This window comes from Grus americana, chromosome 2 (assembly GCF_028858705.1).
Source record: "Grus americana isolate bGruAme1 chromosome 2, bGruAme1.mat, whole genome shotgun sequence".
Classification (NCBI taxonomy): domain Eukaryota; kingdom Metazoa; phylum Chordata; class Aves; order Gruiformes; family Gruidae; genus Grus; species Grus americana.
Window position 1 is genome coordinate 27,337 of NC_072853.1, and position 10,366 is coordinate 37,702.

General features: G+C 48.0%; 2 long non-coding RNA genes across 2 annotated transcripts; both read right to left on the bottom strand.

Annotated features, from left to right (window-relative positions):
* Positions 1-4,796: 4,796 nt before the first annotated feature.
* Positions 4,797-9,194, bottom strand: LOC129202865 (uncharacterized). Its single transcript, XR_008575853.1, has 4 exons — positions 8,165-9,194; positions 8,016-8,071; positions 7,901-7,940; positions 4,797-5,185 (listed from the first exon to the last, which is right to left on the bottom strand). It is a non-coding gene; the product is annotated as an uncharacterized LOC129202865 (long non-coding RNA).
* A 227-nt stretch (positions 9,195-9,421) lies between these two features.
* LOC129202866 (uncharacterized) lies at positions 9,422-9,823 on the bottom strand. The gene is made up of 3 exons (XR_008575854.1): positions 9,702-9,823; positions 9,569-9,615; positions 9,422-9,444 (listed from the first exon to the last, which is right to left on the bottom strand). It is a non-coding gene; the product is annotated as an uncharacterized LOC129202866 (long non-coding RNA).
* Positions 9,824-10,366: the final 543 nt, after the last annotated feature.

Below are 10,366 nucleotides of genomic sequence, written 5' to 3' on the forward strand. Positions count from 1 at the left end.
GGGAGCTAAACCGGTAAGGCAGAAACGATACCCTTTACGGTTAGAGGCTAGAGTAGGATTAGAGATGTTAAATAATTTTAAAACATTCGGGCTATTGGTTGAATGCCAGTCAGCGTTTAACGCTCCGATCCTGCTGGTAAAGAAACCTCATTCAAATGAATACCGTCTGGTACGAGGCCTGAGAGCTGTCAATCAAATTGTAGACAATTAAAGAAACAGACACATGGTTTAAAGTTCTGGACTTAAAGGATGCTTTCTTTTGCATACCCTTGAACAAGGGGAGTTGGGGACTGTTTGCCTTCAAATGGGAAAGCTGCACGACAGGGCGAAAAAATCAATGGATTTGGATGGTTCTTCCCCAGGGGTTTAAAAATAGCCCGCTCTGTTTGGGAATCAATTAGCCAAAGAGTTAAAAGAATGGAAGCAACATCATGAAGACTCTACTTTGCCGCAATATGTGCGTGATGTGTGAATTGTGGCCGAGTCACCTGATAAGTTTATGGAAATTGCTATAAGCCCTTTAAATTTCTTGGGATGCGTGGGGTATCGAGCATCTAAAAAGAAGGCTCGACTACTAAAATAACAGGTATTATATTTAGGGTTTGCTATTTCCCCAGGTTTGCGGAGCCTGGGGACAGAGAGGGAAGAAGCTATATGTCAAATACTGGAACTGACTTTGAAAAGGGAACTGCAGGCTTTTTTAGGAACGGCAGGGTGGTGTGGGTTACAACCTCTTTACGAGGCATTGAAAGAATCGGGAGAAAGCTTGGTCTGGACCCTGCGGTGTCATCGAGCCTTTGACTCGCTTAAAAGAACCTTAATGATGGCCCCAGCTCTAGGACTCCCAAATCTGACTAAACCTTTTGAATTGTTCGTTTGTGAAAGGTTTCACCTGGCTCTGGGAGTCCTCGCCCAACATTTGGGATCCCGGAAAAGACCAGCGGGATACTTTTCGAAACAGCTGGACAATGTGAGTAAAGGCTGGTCGTCCTGCCTCCGGGCCATAGCGGCAACGATATTGCCGATTCAAGAGGCATGGAAGTTTGCTACGGGGCAACGGATGACTGCGTAGGTGCCCCGTATGGTGACGGCGGTACTGGAGCAAAAAGGAAATCGCTGGTTATCGCCGAGCAGAATGATGAAATATCAAGCCATCTTTTTGGACACAGATGAGGTGAACTTAAAGGTAACATCTATGCTTAATCCTGTATTATTTCTATCCACCTCTGGAAAATAGCAGGGAAATAGAATGGGACTGTTCTCGAACAATCGAACGGGTCTACTTTAGCCAAGAGGACCCAAAGGATACCACGCTTGAACGCCCTGATTGTGAAGTATATACGGATGGAAGCAGCTACGTGGAAAAAGGAAGATGGTTGGCAGGTTATGTGGTGGTTTTTCAGGAAAAGGCGATTAAAGCAAAGGCTCTTCTACCTAACACCTCAGCACAGAAGGTGGAATTAGTGGCACTTGAAAGGGCATTAATGCGCTCTCAAGGAAAGTGAGTAAATATTTGGACAGACTCCAAGTATGCCTTTGGAGTGGAGCATGCTCATGGAGCTATTTGGAAAGAGAGGTCTATTGTCAGCTCGAGGGTCCCCCATTACATATGGAGAAACTATGGTAAAGCTCTTAAAGAGCGTCCGGTTACCGGCAGAGTTTGCAGTGACGCACTGTAAGGCTTATCACTTTGGAAATACCAAAATCTATGTGGGAAACAGGTTGGCGGATCAGGCGGCTAAGGAAGCAGCTAAGGGGGGGGCATCCTTTGATTGTCCCTAATAAACACACTAACCTTCCCAAGGATAGGCTGTGATATCAGGCAAAATTTTAGATGGCTGCCTATGGGAGTCGTTAGAAAAGGGAATAGTCCAGGAGATTACTGGCAAATAGGTTTTTTTTTTTCCTGAATTGCCCTGTCAAAATGGTTACCGATATTTATTGGTAGTAGTGGACACCTTTTCTGGATGGCCGCAGGTTTTTCCCTGTAGCCTGACAAGGCTAGAGAAGTAGTAAAGGTATTAATGAAAGAAATAATTCCCAGATTTGGAGTACCAATAGGAATGTTCTCTGATAGGGATCCCTGCCTTGTGGCTGAAATCCTTCAAAATTTGGCTCATATATTTGGAAATTGGGATTTAAAAGAATACACGATGAAAATGGAAAAGATTGTTTCCTTGTTTCAGATATATGTAACACCTCTTTCTTCACCTCAGGGTTTGGATACACAGGTTCATCCTTAGCAGCCTGGACATTGGGTCTATATCAAGGTCTGGAACGAGGAACCCCTTCAGCGAAGATGGAAAGGACCGTATCAAGTGATATTAACTACTTTTACTGCTGTTAAGGTTGCAGGGAAGGAGTCCTGGATCGATTATACTAGAGTAAAACCAGCATCAGAGCCAAAAGAAGCTCAATGGAAGGTCTGCTCATTGGATAAAGAACCTCTCCGAATAAGAAAATTCAAAAAACAACATGAAAATGAGCCAGTAAGCTGTGTGTGTTTTGGTTGGAATAGCCACAATGTTACTAACTGTTCAGCTAACCAGGGGGACAAATCACAACAACCTTTATGAGGAGATGAAAATGGCTAAAGAGCTTAATGTGACAAATTGTTGGATATGCTCACAGATAATGTTGGGAGAAACAGGGTTCCCTTTTACATCTTATGAAATGGCCCAAAATAGAATGGTGAGTCTACAAAATTGCACGGCCCTAGATTATCTGTTAGCTAGTCAAGGAGGAATTTGTGCTTTTATAGGACAAGAATATGGTATTGAGACCCAACAGAAAGAAGTCAATTTGATTGAGAGGGCAGTGGAAGAGTGGCAAAAGGAAAAGGAATCTTCCCACTTGTGGTGGAATTGGTTAACCTCATGGCTACCAAACCTAACCTGACTGAAGGAATTATTTGTAGTAATCATAGCTGCAGTTGTTTGTGTATATGGTGTTGTATTGTGATTCAATATTTAACCTTGATCACATGGTCTTGTACCCAATTGTGTGTACCTGACAGTCAAAAATGATAATATCAAAATTATGCCATCTAGGTGAAAGTCCCAAAGAGATCTTACTTTGGAAGTCTCAAAGGGGGGAAATACTGAGAAATTCTTTTACGGAGCAACAACTAGCTTTGAATTTAACAAGGCCTATGAGTGATTAACGTGTACGGAGAAGACATCCTAACCTTGAGAAGAGAACCGTCCTGCTGGGATTGCCCAAACAGGGTCGATAAGGAAGAACAGCTTGGCCTGACGACAGAGTTGGGAAACATCCAAGGAGAAGAAATTGTCCTTGAGACTCGCGACCATAAAAGGGAAAAGGAGTGGGGGGGGCTAACTGCCCAGATGACCACCGACAACCACCCGAGATCCCCGCGCGTGCGTAGTGTAGTTTTGCAATGCCAGCATCGTGTAGATGTAGTAGATAGGCGGAGACTTCTCAGAAAATGGATGAATGTTCACGCCTTTAAGATATATAAAGGATGAACTTTTGTTTTAAGGTAGGTGCGATAGGCGGAGCTAGCCCCTGTGCATCCGGTGCTGTAATAAAGAATGCCTGCTCTTTAATACTACATCCCATACTGGGATCAGGCTGGGCATCATACTGGGAGTACTGGGACAGGGGGTGGGCAGTGTGGGGCCATACTGGTGTGTTCAGGGGCTGGGGTGTCCCCATCATCCCCCCTCACCAAAAACACCAGCCTCAGCTGCTCTGTCACCACCTCCAGGAACTCCAGGTCTGACCCATGTCAAGGGCCAGACCCACAAGTGTCCCCACTGCCCCATAACTGACCCTATCTCCCAGTCACCCCACACCTACCACCCAAGTGCCCCATAACTGCCCCCAATTCCCCCCCCACTGACCCATTTTCCCCATTCTGCCTGGTTTTGTCCTGTGTCCTTCCTGGTTTTTCCTTTAGTTTACCTGGGGGTTTTCCTCCCCCCCTTTTCAGAGACTCTGTTTTACCATTTTGCCTTTCTTGCCCCAAATTGTGCCTTACCTTATATCCAGAATCCTCATTGTTCTCTTCCACCCTCATTTTTTTCTCTCCTTTTTTCCTTATTTTCCTTCCAATGTTCCTGTTTCCCCTGTTTCTGCCCACTCCCCTCTCTAACTGTTTCTGTTTTCTCCCATTTTCTCCCCCTTTCCACCCTGCTGCAGGATACAGTTGTCCAGGGGTAGGTCCAACAGCACTGGCCAGGTGCCACCAGAGCATCACCCCACCGCATCGTTCAGCTGCTGTGCCACATACATCTACTGCACATTTCCCCTCCACAGCGACCACCGGTCACCGCCAGAATGCACAACAGTGCGCTGCTGGCAACTGGTGGCGTTGCCTCCTCTGCAGTGCTGGCTATCTGATGCTCGCCTACCCGGGAGCAGGTGGTGGCTACCTTGCCACTCCTCTCCCACGAGGCTTCCTGGACGCACAGCAGCTCACACACGTGGGTGCCTGAGGCACCAAACTCCTGGTGCTGTGTGCTTATGGTGGACCCTTGTTGGGGAACGCTGTGAGGGATCCTTCCTAGCTACAGGGACCAGCTGTTCCTTGTCAGAGGCAGCTGTCTGTGACAGCCCCTTTGTTTCTCTCCTACCTGAGCTCCCGAGGCTAGGCAAGCACAGGCCACCCCCTCCCCAGCCACAGCCCTTGGTGCAGGAGGGCCAGCCCCATCCTCAGTGGCTACACAAGTAGCTGCCCTGCCCCTTCCCTTCTGGTGAAATGTAACTCTATCCCAGCCAAAACCAGACATTATCCACCCTTTATTCTAAACCATCTACATCCTGCCCTCATCCAACACTTCCAATTAATCACCACCACTTTCCCTCTCTTTTACATATATAAAAAAAAAATTAGACACACAGATATCATTCCCTTAGGCTACGGGCCATGCCTCTAAAATGTCCATTGAGTTCATTTAGTCCATGACTTGGGGCTCCATCTGCTCTAACAGTCTCTCAGGTCAGAAGCAATGCTGTACACCATTGGATTGTTGTCGCTGCTTCTGGAGCTCACATCTGGCATAGCTGGTGTGGTCCATGCTCAGGGTCAGACCTCAAAGTTGTTGATTTCAAGAAACTTGCTGGGTGCCAGTCACTGAAGTCAGTTCTAGTTCCATCATTGCTATGCTTTGCTCAGTTTCATCAAAGTTCATCATTAATTTGGGTGATTCTTGTGGTAATACTGTGGATAGAGCATATAGCAAGTGTAGTAGCTATGACATATGATAGTAGAGTTATTTAGCAATTCACATCATGCAATTTAATTTATTGGCTATTCGCACCCAAAATCAGATCCCCCTGAGATACACATTCGACCGCCCCATCCTTTTGCATCACCCACCGAGTGCACCCAGGTTCCTGAGCAAAAGCAATCTCGCAGATGGGTTTGTTTTTGTCCGAAGCAGGGCTAACCCAAACTATCTTCCCAAATCTATTCTTCATATGCACTGTGGGGGACTTTTATCTCCTTGTACAGTATATGGAAGTTTATACTGGGCAGGGCCAGCTCGATTGGCAGATCCCCTGGCATTGTCTAACCAGGTGCCCTTTGCTAAATGTGTATCCTAGTGTTTGAGGGTCCCACCACCCATTGCTCTCAGAGTAGTCTTTAGCAGTCCATCTTATCGTCAGATGTTCCCAGAGGCTGGTGCATGATAGGGGATGTGACAGACCTGCTCAATGCCATGCTCTCACAATCATCTTATGATCCAAAAGTAAGACCTTTGGGTTCTCTGTGACAGCGGTGGACTGTGTGAGCCAGGATCTCCCCTGAGCTGGAAGACCTCGCAGGGGAGATTTCAAGAGGTTTCAAAGATCATGCATCCATGGTTTTGTAAGGACTCAAAGGCCTGATTTTGCAGGATTAATTACCCTTTGACAAATGCCAGCACATAGAAGTGAGTATGTCATGAAATCAGAAATTTTATTCGTACATCAAGCTCCACGTCTGCATGCCTGTACAGTTTGGTTAAAAACTATTTGCCTGTCTGTGTGCTTGTAACAATCCAGGATTGTTTGTCAGCTTGTCTAGACGTGTGATTTGATTTAACCCCCATCTGTGCATGCAACCCTGCTGTAAGTTTTGGGTCACCCTAGCCCTGCTCAAATTTTTAACTAACTCACTGTTTTGATTGTAAAAAATTCCATTGAAAAGCATAGTTAGAGTGGCTGATGATTAAGTGCCATTAATAATTATGTAAGCTAGTACTGTTATCTGTCCCAAAAATATTAATAAGTCCTGATTGCTACTAAATTAAAACCACATAACAAAAAACTATATTTGTGGCAGCACCTTGATTTTGAGCTGGTGTGCCCCAATTTCTGGCTGGGGCACCCAGGCACATTTCCTTACTTTGCACCCCAATTATCTGGCTGGGGTGCCACAAAGAGGTGCATGGGTACTTTTCCCTGCTGTGCACCTAAAAAAAAAAAAATCACATAGTGCTCAGATACCAGCTGGGGCTAAACCATAACAAGAAGGCACCAGGATGCAGAGCAATAGCTGAACAATTTCAAATGGCATCTACAGTCCAACTACACACTGCAATTAGAAGAAAAAAAAACCCCAAACTTTCAGCCCCACACAGACAGGCCTTTGACCCCTTTGAGAGTCAATCTGCTTTTATCACCCCTGAATAGCCCCTCCCAGGCAGCTCCCATCATGTCCACAGACCACTATGGAAATGACTCTCCAACACAGCCTGGCAACAGCTACTCCATCTGAGGCAACTACACAACCTTTGCCCAAGCATACTGGGCATATCGACATACTAACCCTACACTCTTATGGCTATTCCACCTAACCCTGACTCAACAACCCAGGGCAGAGCAGCTCCACAACAAAATGCACGCATGCAAAGACCAACGCTATAAAGAACGTGACTCAAGGATGAGGAGAGAAAACTCTCAGCAAGAAGGACTGCCTGACCAGAGACACTGCCAAGCAAGACTACCTACAGAGTACAACACCCAGGCCAGCAAGCCCTATGGCAATGCCAGAAAAGGATGGACTGTAATGGCCCATTATAAGACGTTACTGTCAAAAACAACAGGACAGAGGTGGCAAGAAGCCTGTGTTCAAGACCTAAGAATGTGAGGATGCAGGGAGGAAGCCCCATTCTGTTAAAATGGATGGCTGTAAATGTCAGCTCTCCTGACGCAGCATGCAAAGAGGCTGCAAAAAGAAGACCCACCAAAAACTTCTGAGACACAAGATCCATCCAGGCTGTAAGGCTTGCTATGCAATCAAAGCAGCACCCGATTGGCACTATGCCGACGAGTATGGGCATTTGAGATCCTAGCGATGGCACCCGAGAAGCATGCCATGCCCCTTGAGCACAAATAGGGCATTGAGACCAGAGGAAGGGCTAAGACACGGAAGACAAGACACACAACAAACATACCACAGACACAGGCTGGAACTGCCCTGCCCAGCACAGTCTAGCACAGTGCTGACAAGTAACCTGCTCCCTTTGCCTGCCCAAAGGGGACGGCTCCTGGTCAGCCCTCTCCCCTACACTAAACTTTAAAACCCCTCCCCTGCAACTCCCAACCTCATCCCACTCCCTCCCTGGCTGCAGTCCCTCAACTTAGCTTTAGGAGGGCCAAGGATCTAGAACCATCTGCAACAGAAGATGCTGCCTGGTCCCTCTTCATCACCGACAATTAAAATACTAAACACAGAAGAAAACAGTGCTGGCAGTCAACATCGCACCCACCAATGCCAACCTCTCCCACAACACCCCCCCCAGAAGCACCGCGGCTTTCCCTGCGCCTGCTCATTCCAGAGACAGACACTGCAGCTGTCATCACTTGTGGCGCCAGACACACAAAATGACTCCTACACTGGGGAGAAGTCACTGCTCCCAGGATCACCCTTGCTATTCTTTCAGCTCACCTCAAACGGGCATCCAGTTCCAAACATGGCCACGTGGCTCCTGCAAAACCAAATGGCAATGCTTAAACTAGGTGCCATATAGTGCTATGCGATTATACACTGACAACTGCCTCACCTTCTCGGACCGCTCATCGGCATGTGGCTTTGCCCCTCCGAGGCTCCCTGCGGCACCTGCAAAAAACAAAGCAAAAAAAAAGACACATGCTATGTTAGTGCCCAAAACCACAGCCTTCCCACAGCAATTCCCTTCTTCCATTCCTTTACCTCAGCCACTCGTCCTCGCCCCCTCTGCCATTTACATGTTGCCACGCTAAAGCTTGTGCCCTACCTGGAAAACACAAAGGATACCTTTAACTTAGCCAGCAATGCAACACCTGAAAAATAACTGCTACTTCAGCCCCCTAGTCACTGCTCATCTGGCCCAAGTCAGCTCCAGCACCAATATGCTCCACCTCCTTACAGCACTCTGCTCACCTCCTCTGCCGCTCTTTGGTGTGCATGTAGCCTGTCCACATCTGACAAAACACCAAATTCCTGAGCAAGTCACCCAGATGCTGAGTGAGAGCAAAATGATTCCAGACTGGTCATGCAAACATACTAACCACACACTCTTACTGCTATTCTACCTAACCCTGACTCGACAGCCCCAGGCAGAGCAGCTCCACACCCAACACACACACACACACCAAGGCTACAGAGAATGCTACAAACCACACAACTCAAAGATGAGAGAAAACTCTCAGCGAGAAGAATGACTCCCAGACCAGAGAGGTTGCCGAGCAAGATGACCTACAGGGCGCAACGCCCAGGCGAGGAAGCTCTATGGCAACCCCGGAAGAGAACTGATTGTGATGGCCCATTATAAGAAGTTACGGTCAAAACCGAGATGACAGATGTGGCAAGAAGCCAGTCTTCAAGACCTAAGAACGCAAGGATGTGGAGAAGAACCCTCAGTCCCTGAAAAGGGATGGCTTTAGAGCAGAGCTCCCGACACAGCCTAGGATGAGGCTGCAAGAAGAGCACCCAGCAGAAACTTCCAAGATGCAGGAACAATGCACGCTGTAAGCTTGCTATGCAAGAAGAGAAGCGCCTGATTGGCGCTATGCCAATGAGTACAGGCATTCAAGACCCTAGGGATGGTGCCCGAGAAGCATGTCATGCCCCTTGAGCGCAAAAAGAGGGTGCTGACACCCAAGGAAGGGCTAACACACAGAGGACAACATACACAACAAACATACCACAGACACAGGCTGGAGCTGCCCTGCCCAGCACAGGCTAGCATTGTGCTGACAAGTAACCCGCTCCCTTTGCCCGCCCAAGAAAGGCTGCTCCCAGACAGCCCTCTCCCCTGCACTAACCATAAAACCCCTCCCCTGCAACCCTCAAACTTGCCCCCTTCCTACACCCCACTCCCTCCCTAGCCCTGGTCCCTCAACTTAGCTTTCAGAGGGCCGGGGATCTGGAACCATCCGCAACAGAAAACCTGCGTGCCGCACATTGGCAAACCAGGACGGCCCTGCAGTCACTTGGTTCCTCTTCATCAGCTACCATTAAAAAAAACCCACAACACAAACAATAAAACAGTGCCGTCAGTCAGCATCGCACCGGTCAACACCAACCTTGCCCACAACACCCCCCTCCTCGTAACCACCGTGGCTTTTCACTCACCTGCTCATTCCAGAGACAGACACTGTGGCTGTCATCGCCTGTGGCGCCTAGGATGCCAAAAGACACAAAGTTACTCCTACGTTTGCGGAAAGTCACCATTCCCTGGATCGCCCTCGCTATTTTTCCAGCTCACCTCAAATGCGTATCCAGTTCCAACAGTGGCCACACGGCTCCTGCAAAACCAGAGGAAAATGCTCAAATGAGTTGCCGTATAATGCTCTCGTATGAGACACTGACAAGCGTCTAACCTTCTGGGACTGCTCATTGACACGCCGCTTTGCCCCTCCGAGGCTCCCTGCAGCACCTGCCAAAAACAAAGCAAAAGGCACATGCTGAGACAGCGCCCAAAATCACAGCCTGCCAACACAGATTCCTCTCCCCCGCTCCTTTACCTCAGCCGCTTGCTCACCTGGCCTCCGTCATTTTGGGCTGCCCTGCTTGCACACCACCTAGAAAACACAAACAAAGGGTCCCTGTATCTTAAACAGCAATACAACACCGGAAAAATAACAGCTATACTACAACCCGCTAGTCGCCACTCACCTGGCCCAAGTCACCTCCCGTGTCCTATGGGGTCCATATCCACCTTTGCACCTTCAAAATAAAAAAATCTGAATGTACTCATATAGGCACCAGCCACATCTTCCCTCCGACACCACCGGTGGATGCACCTCCTTACGGCGCTCTGCTCCCCTCCCGTGCTGCTCTTTGGTGCGCTTCCTCTCTCTCTGCATCTGAAAAAAAACCCCAAAATAATTAAACAAGTCAGCCAGATGCCGAGCGAGAGCCAAACAATTC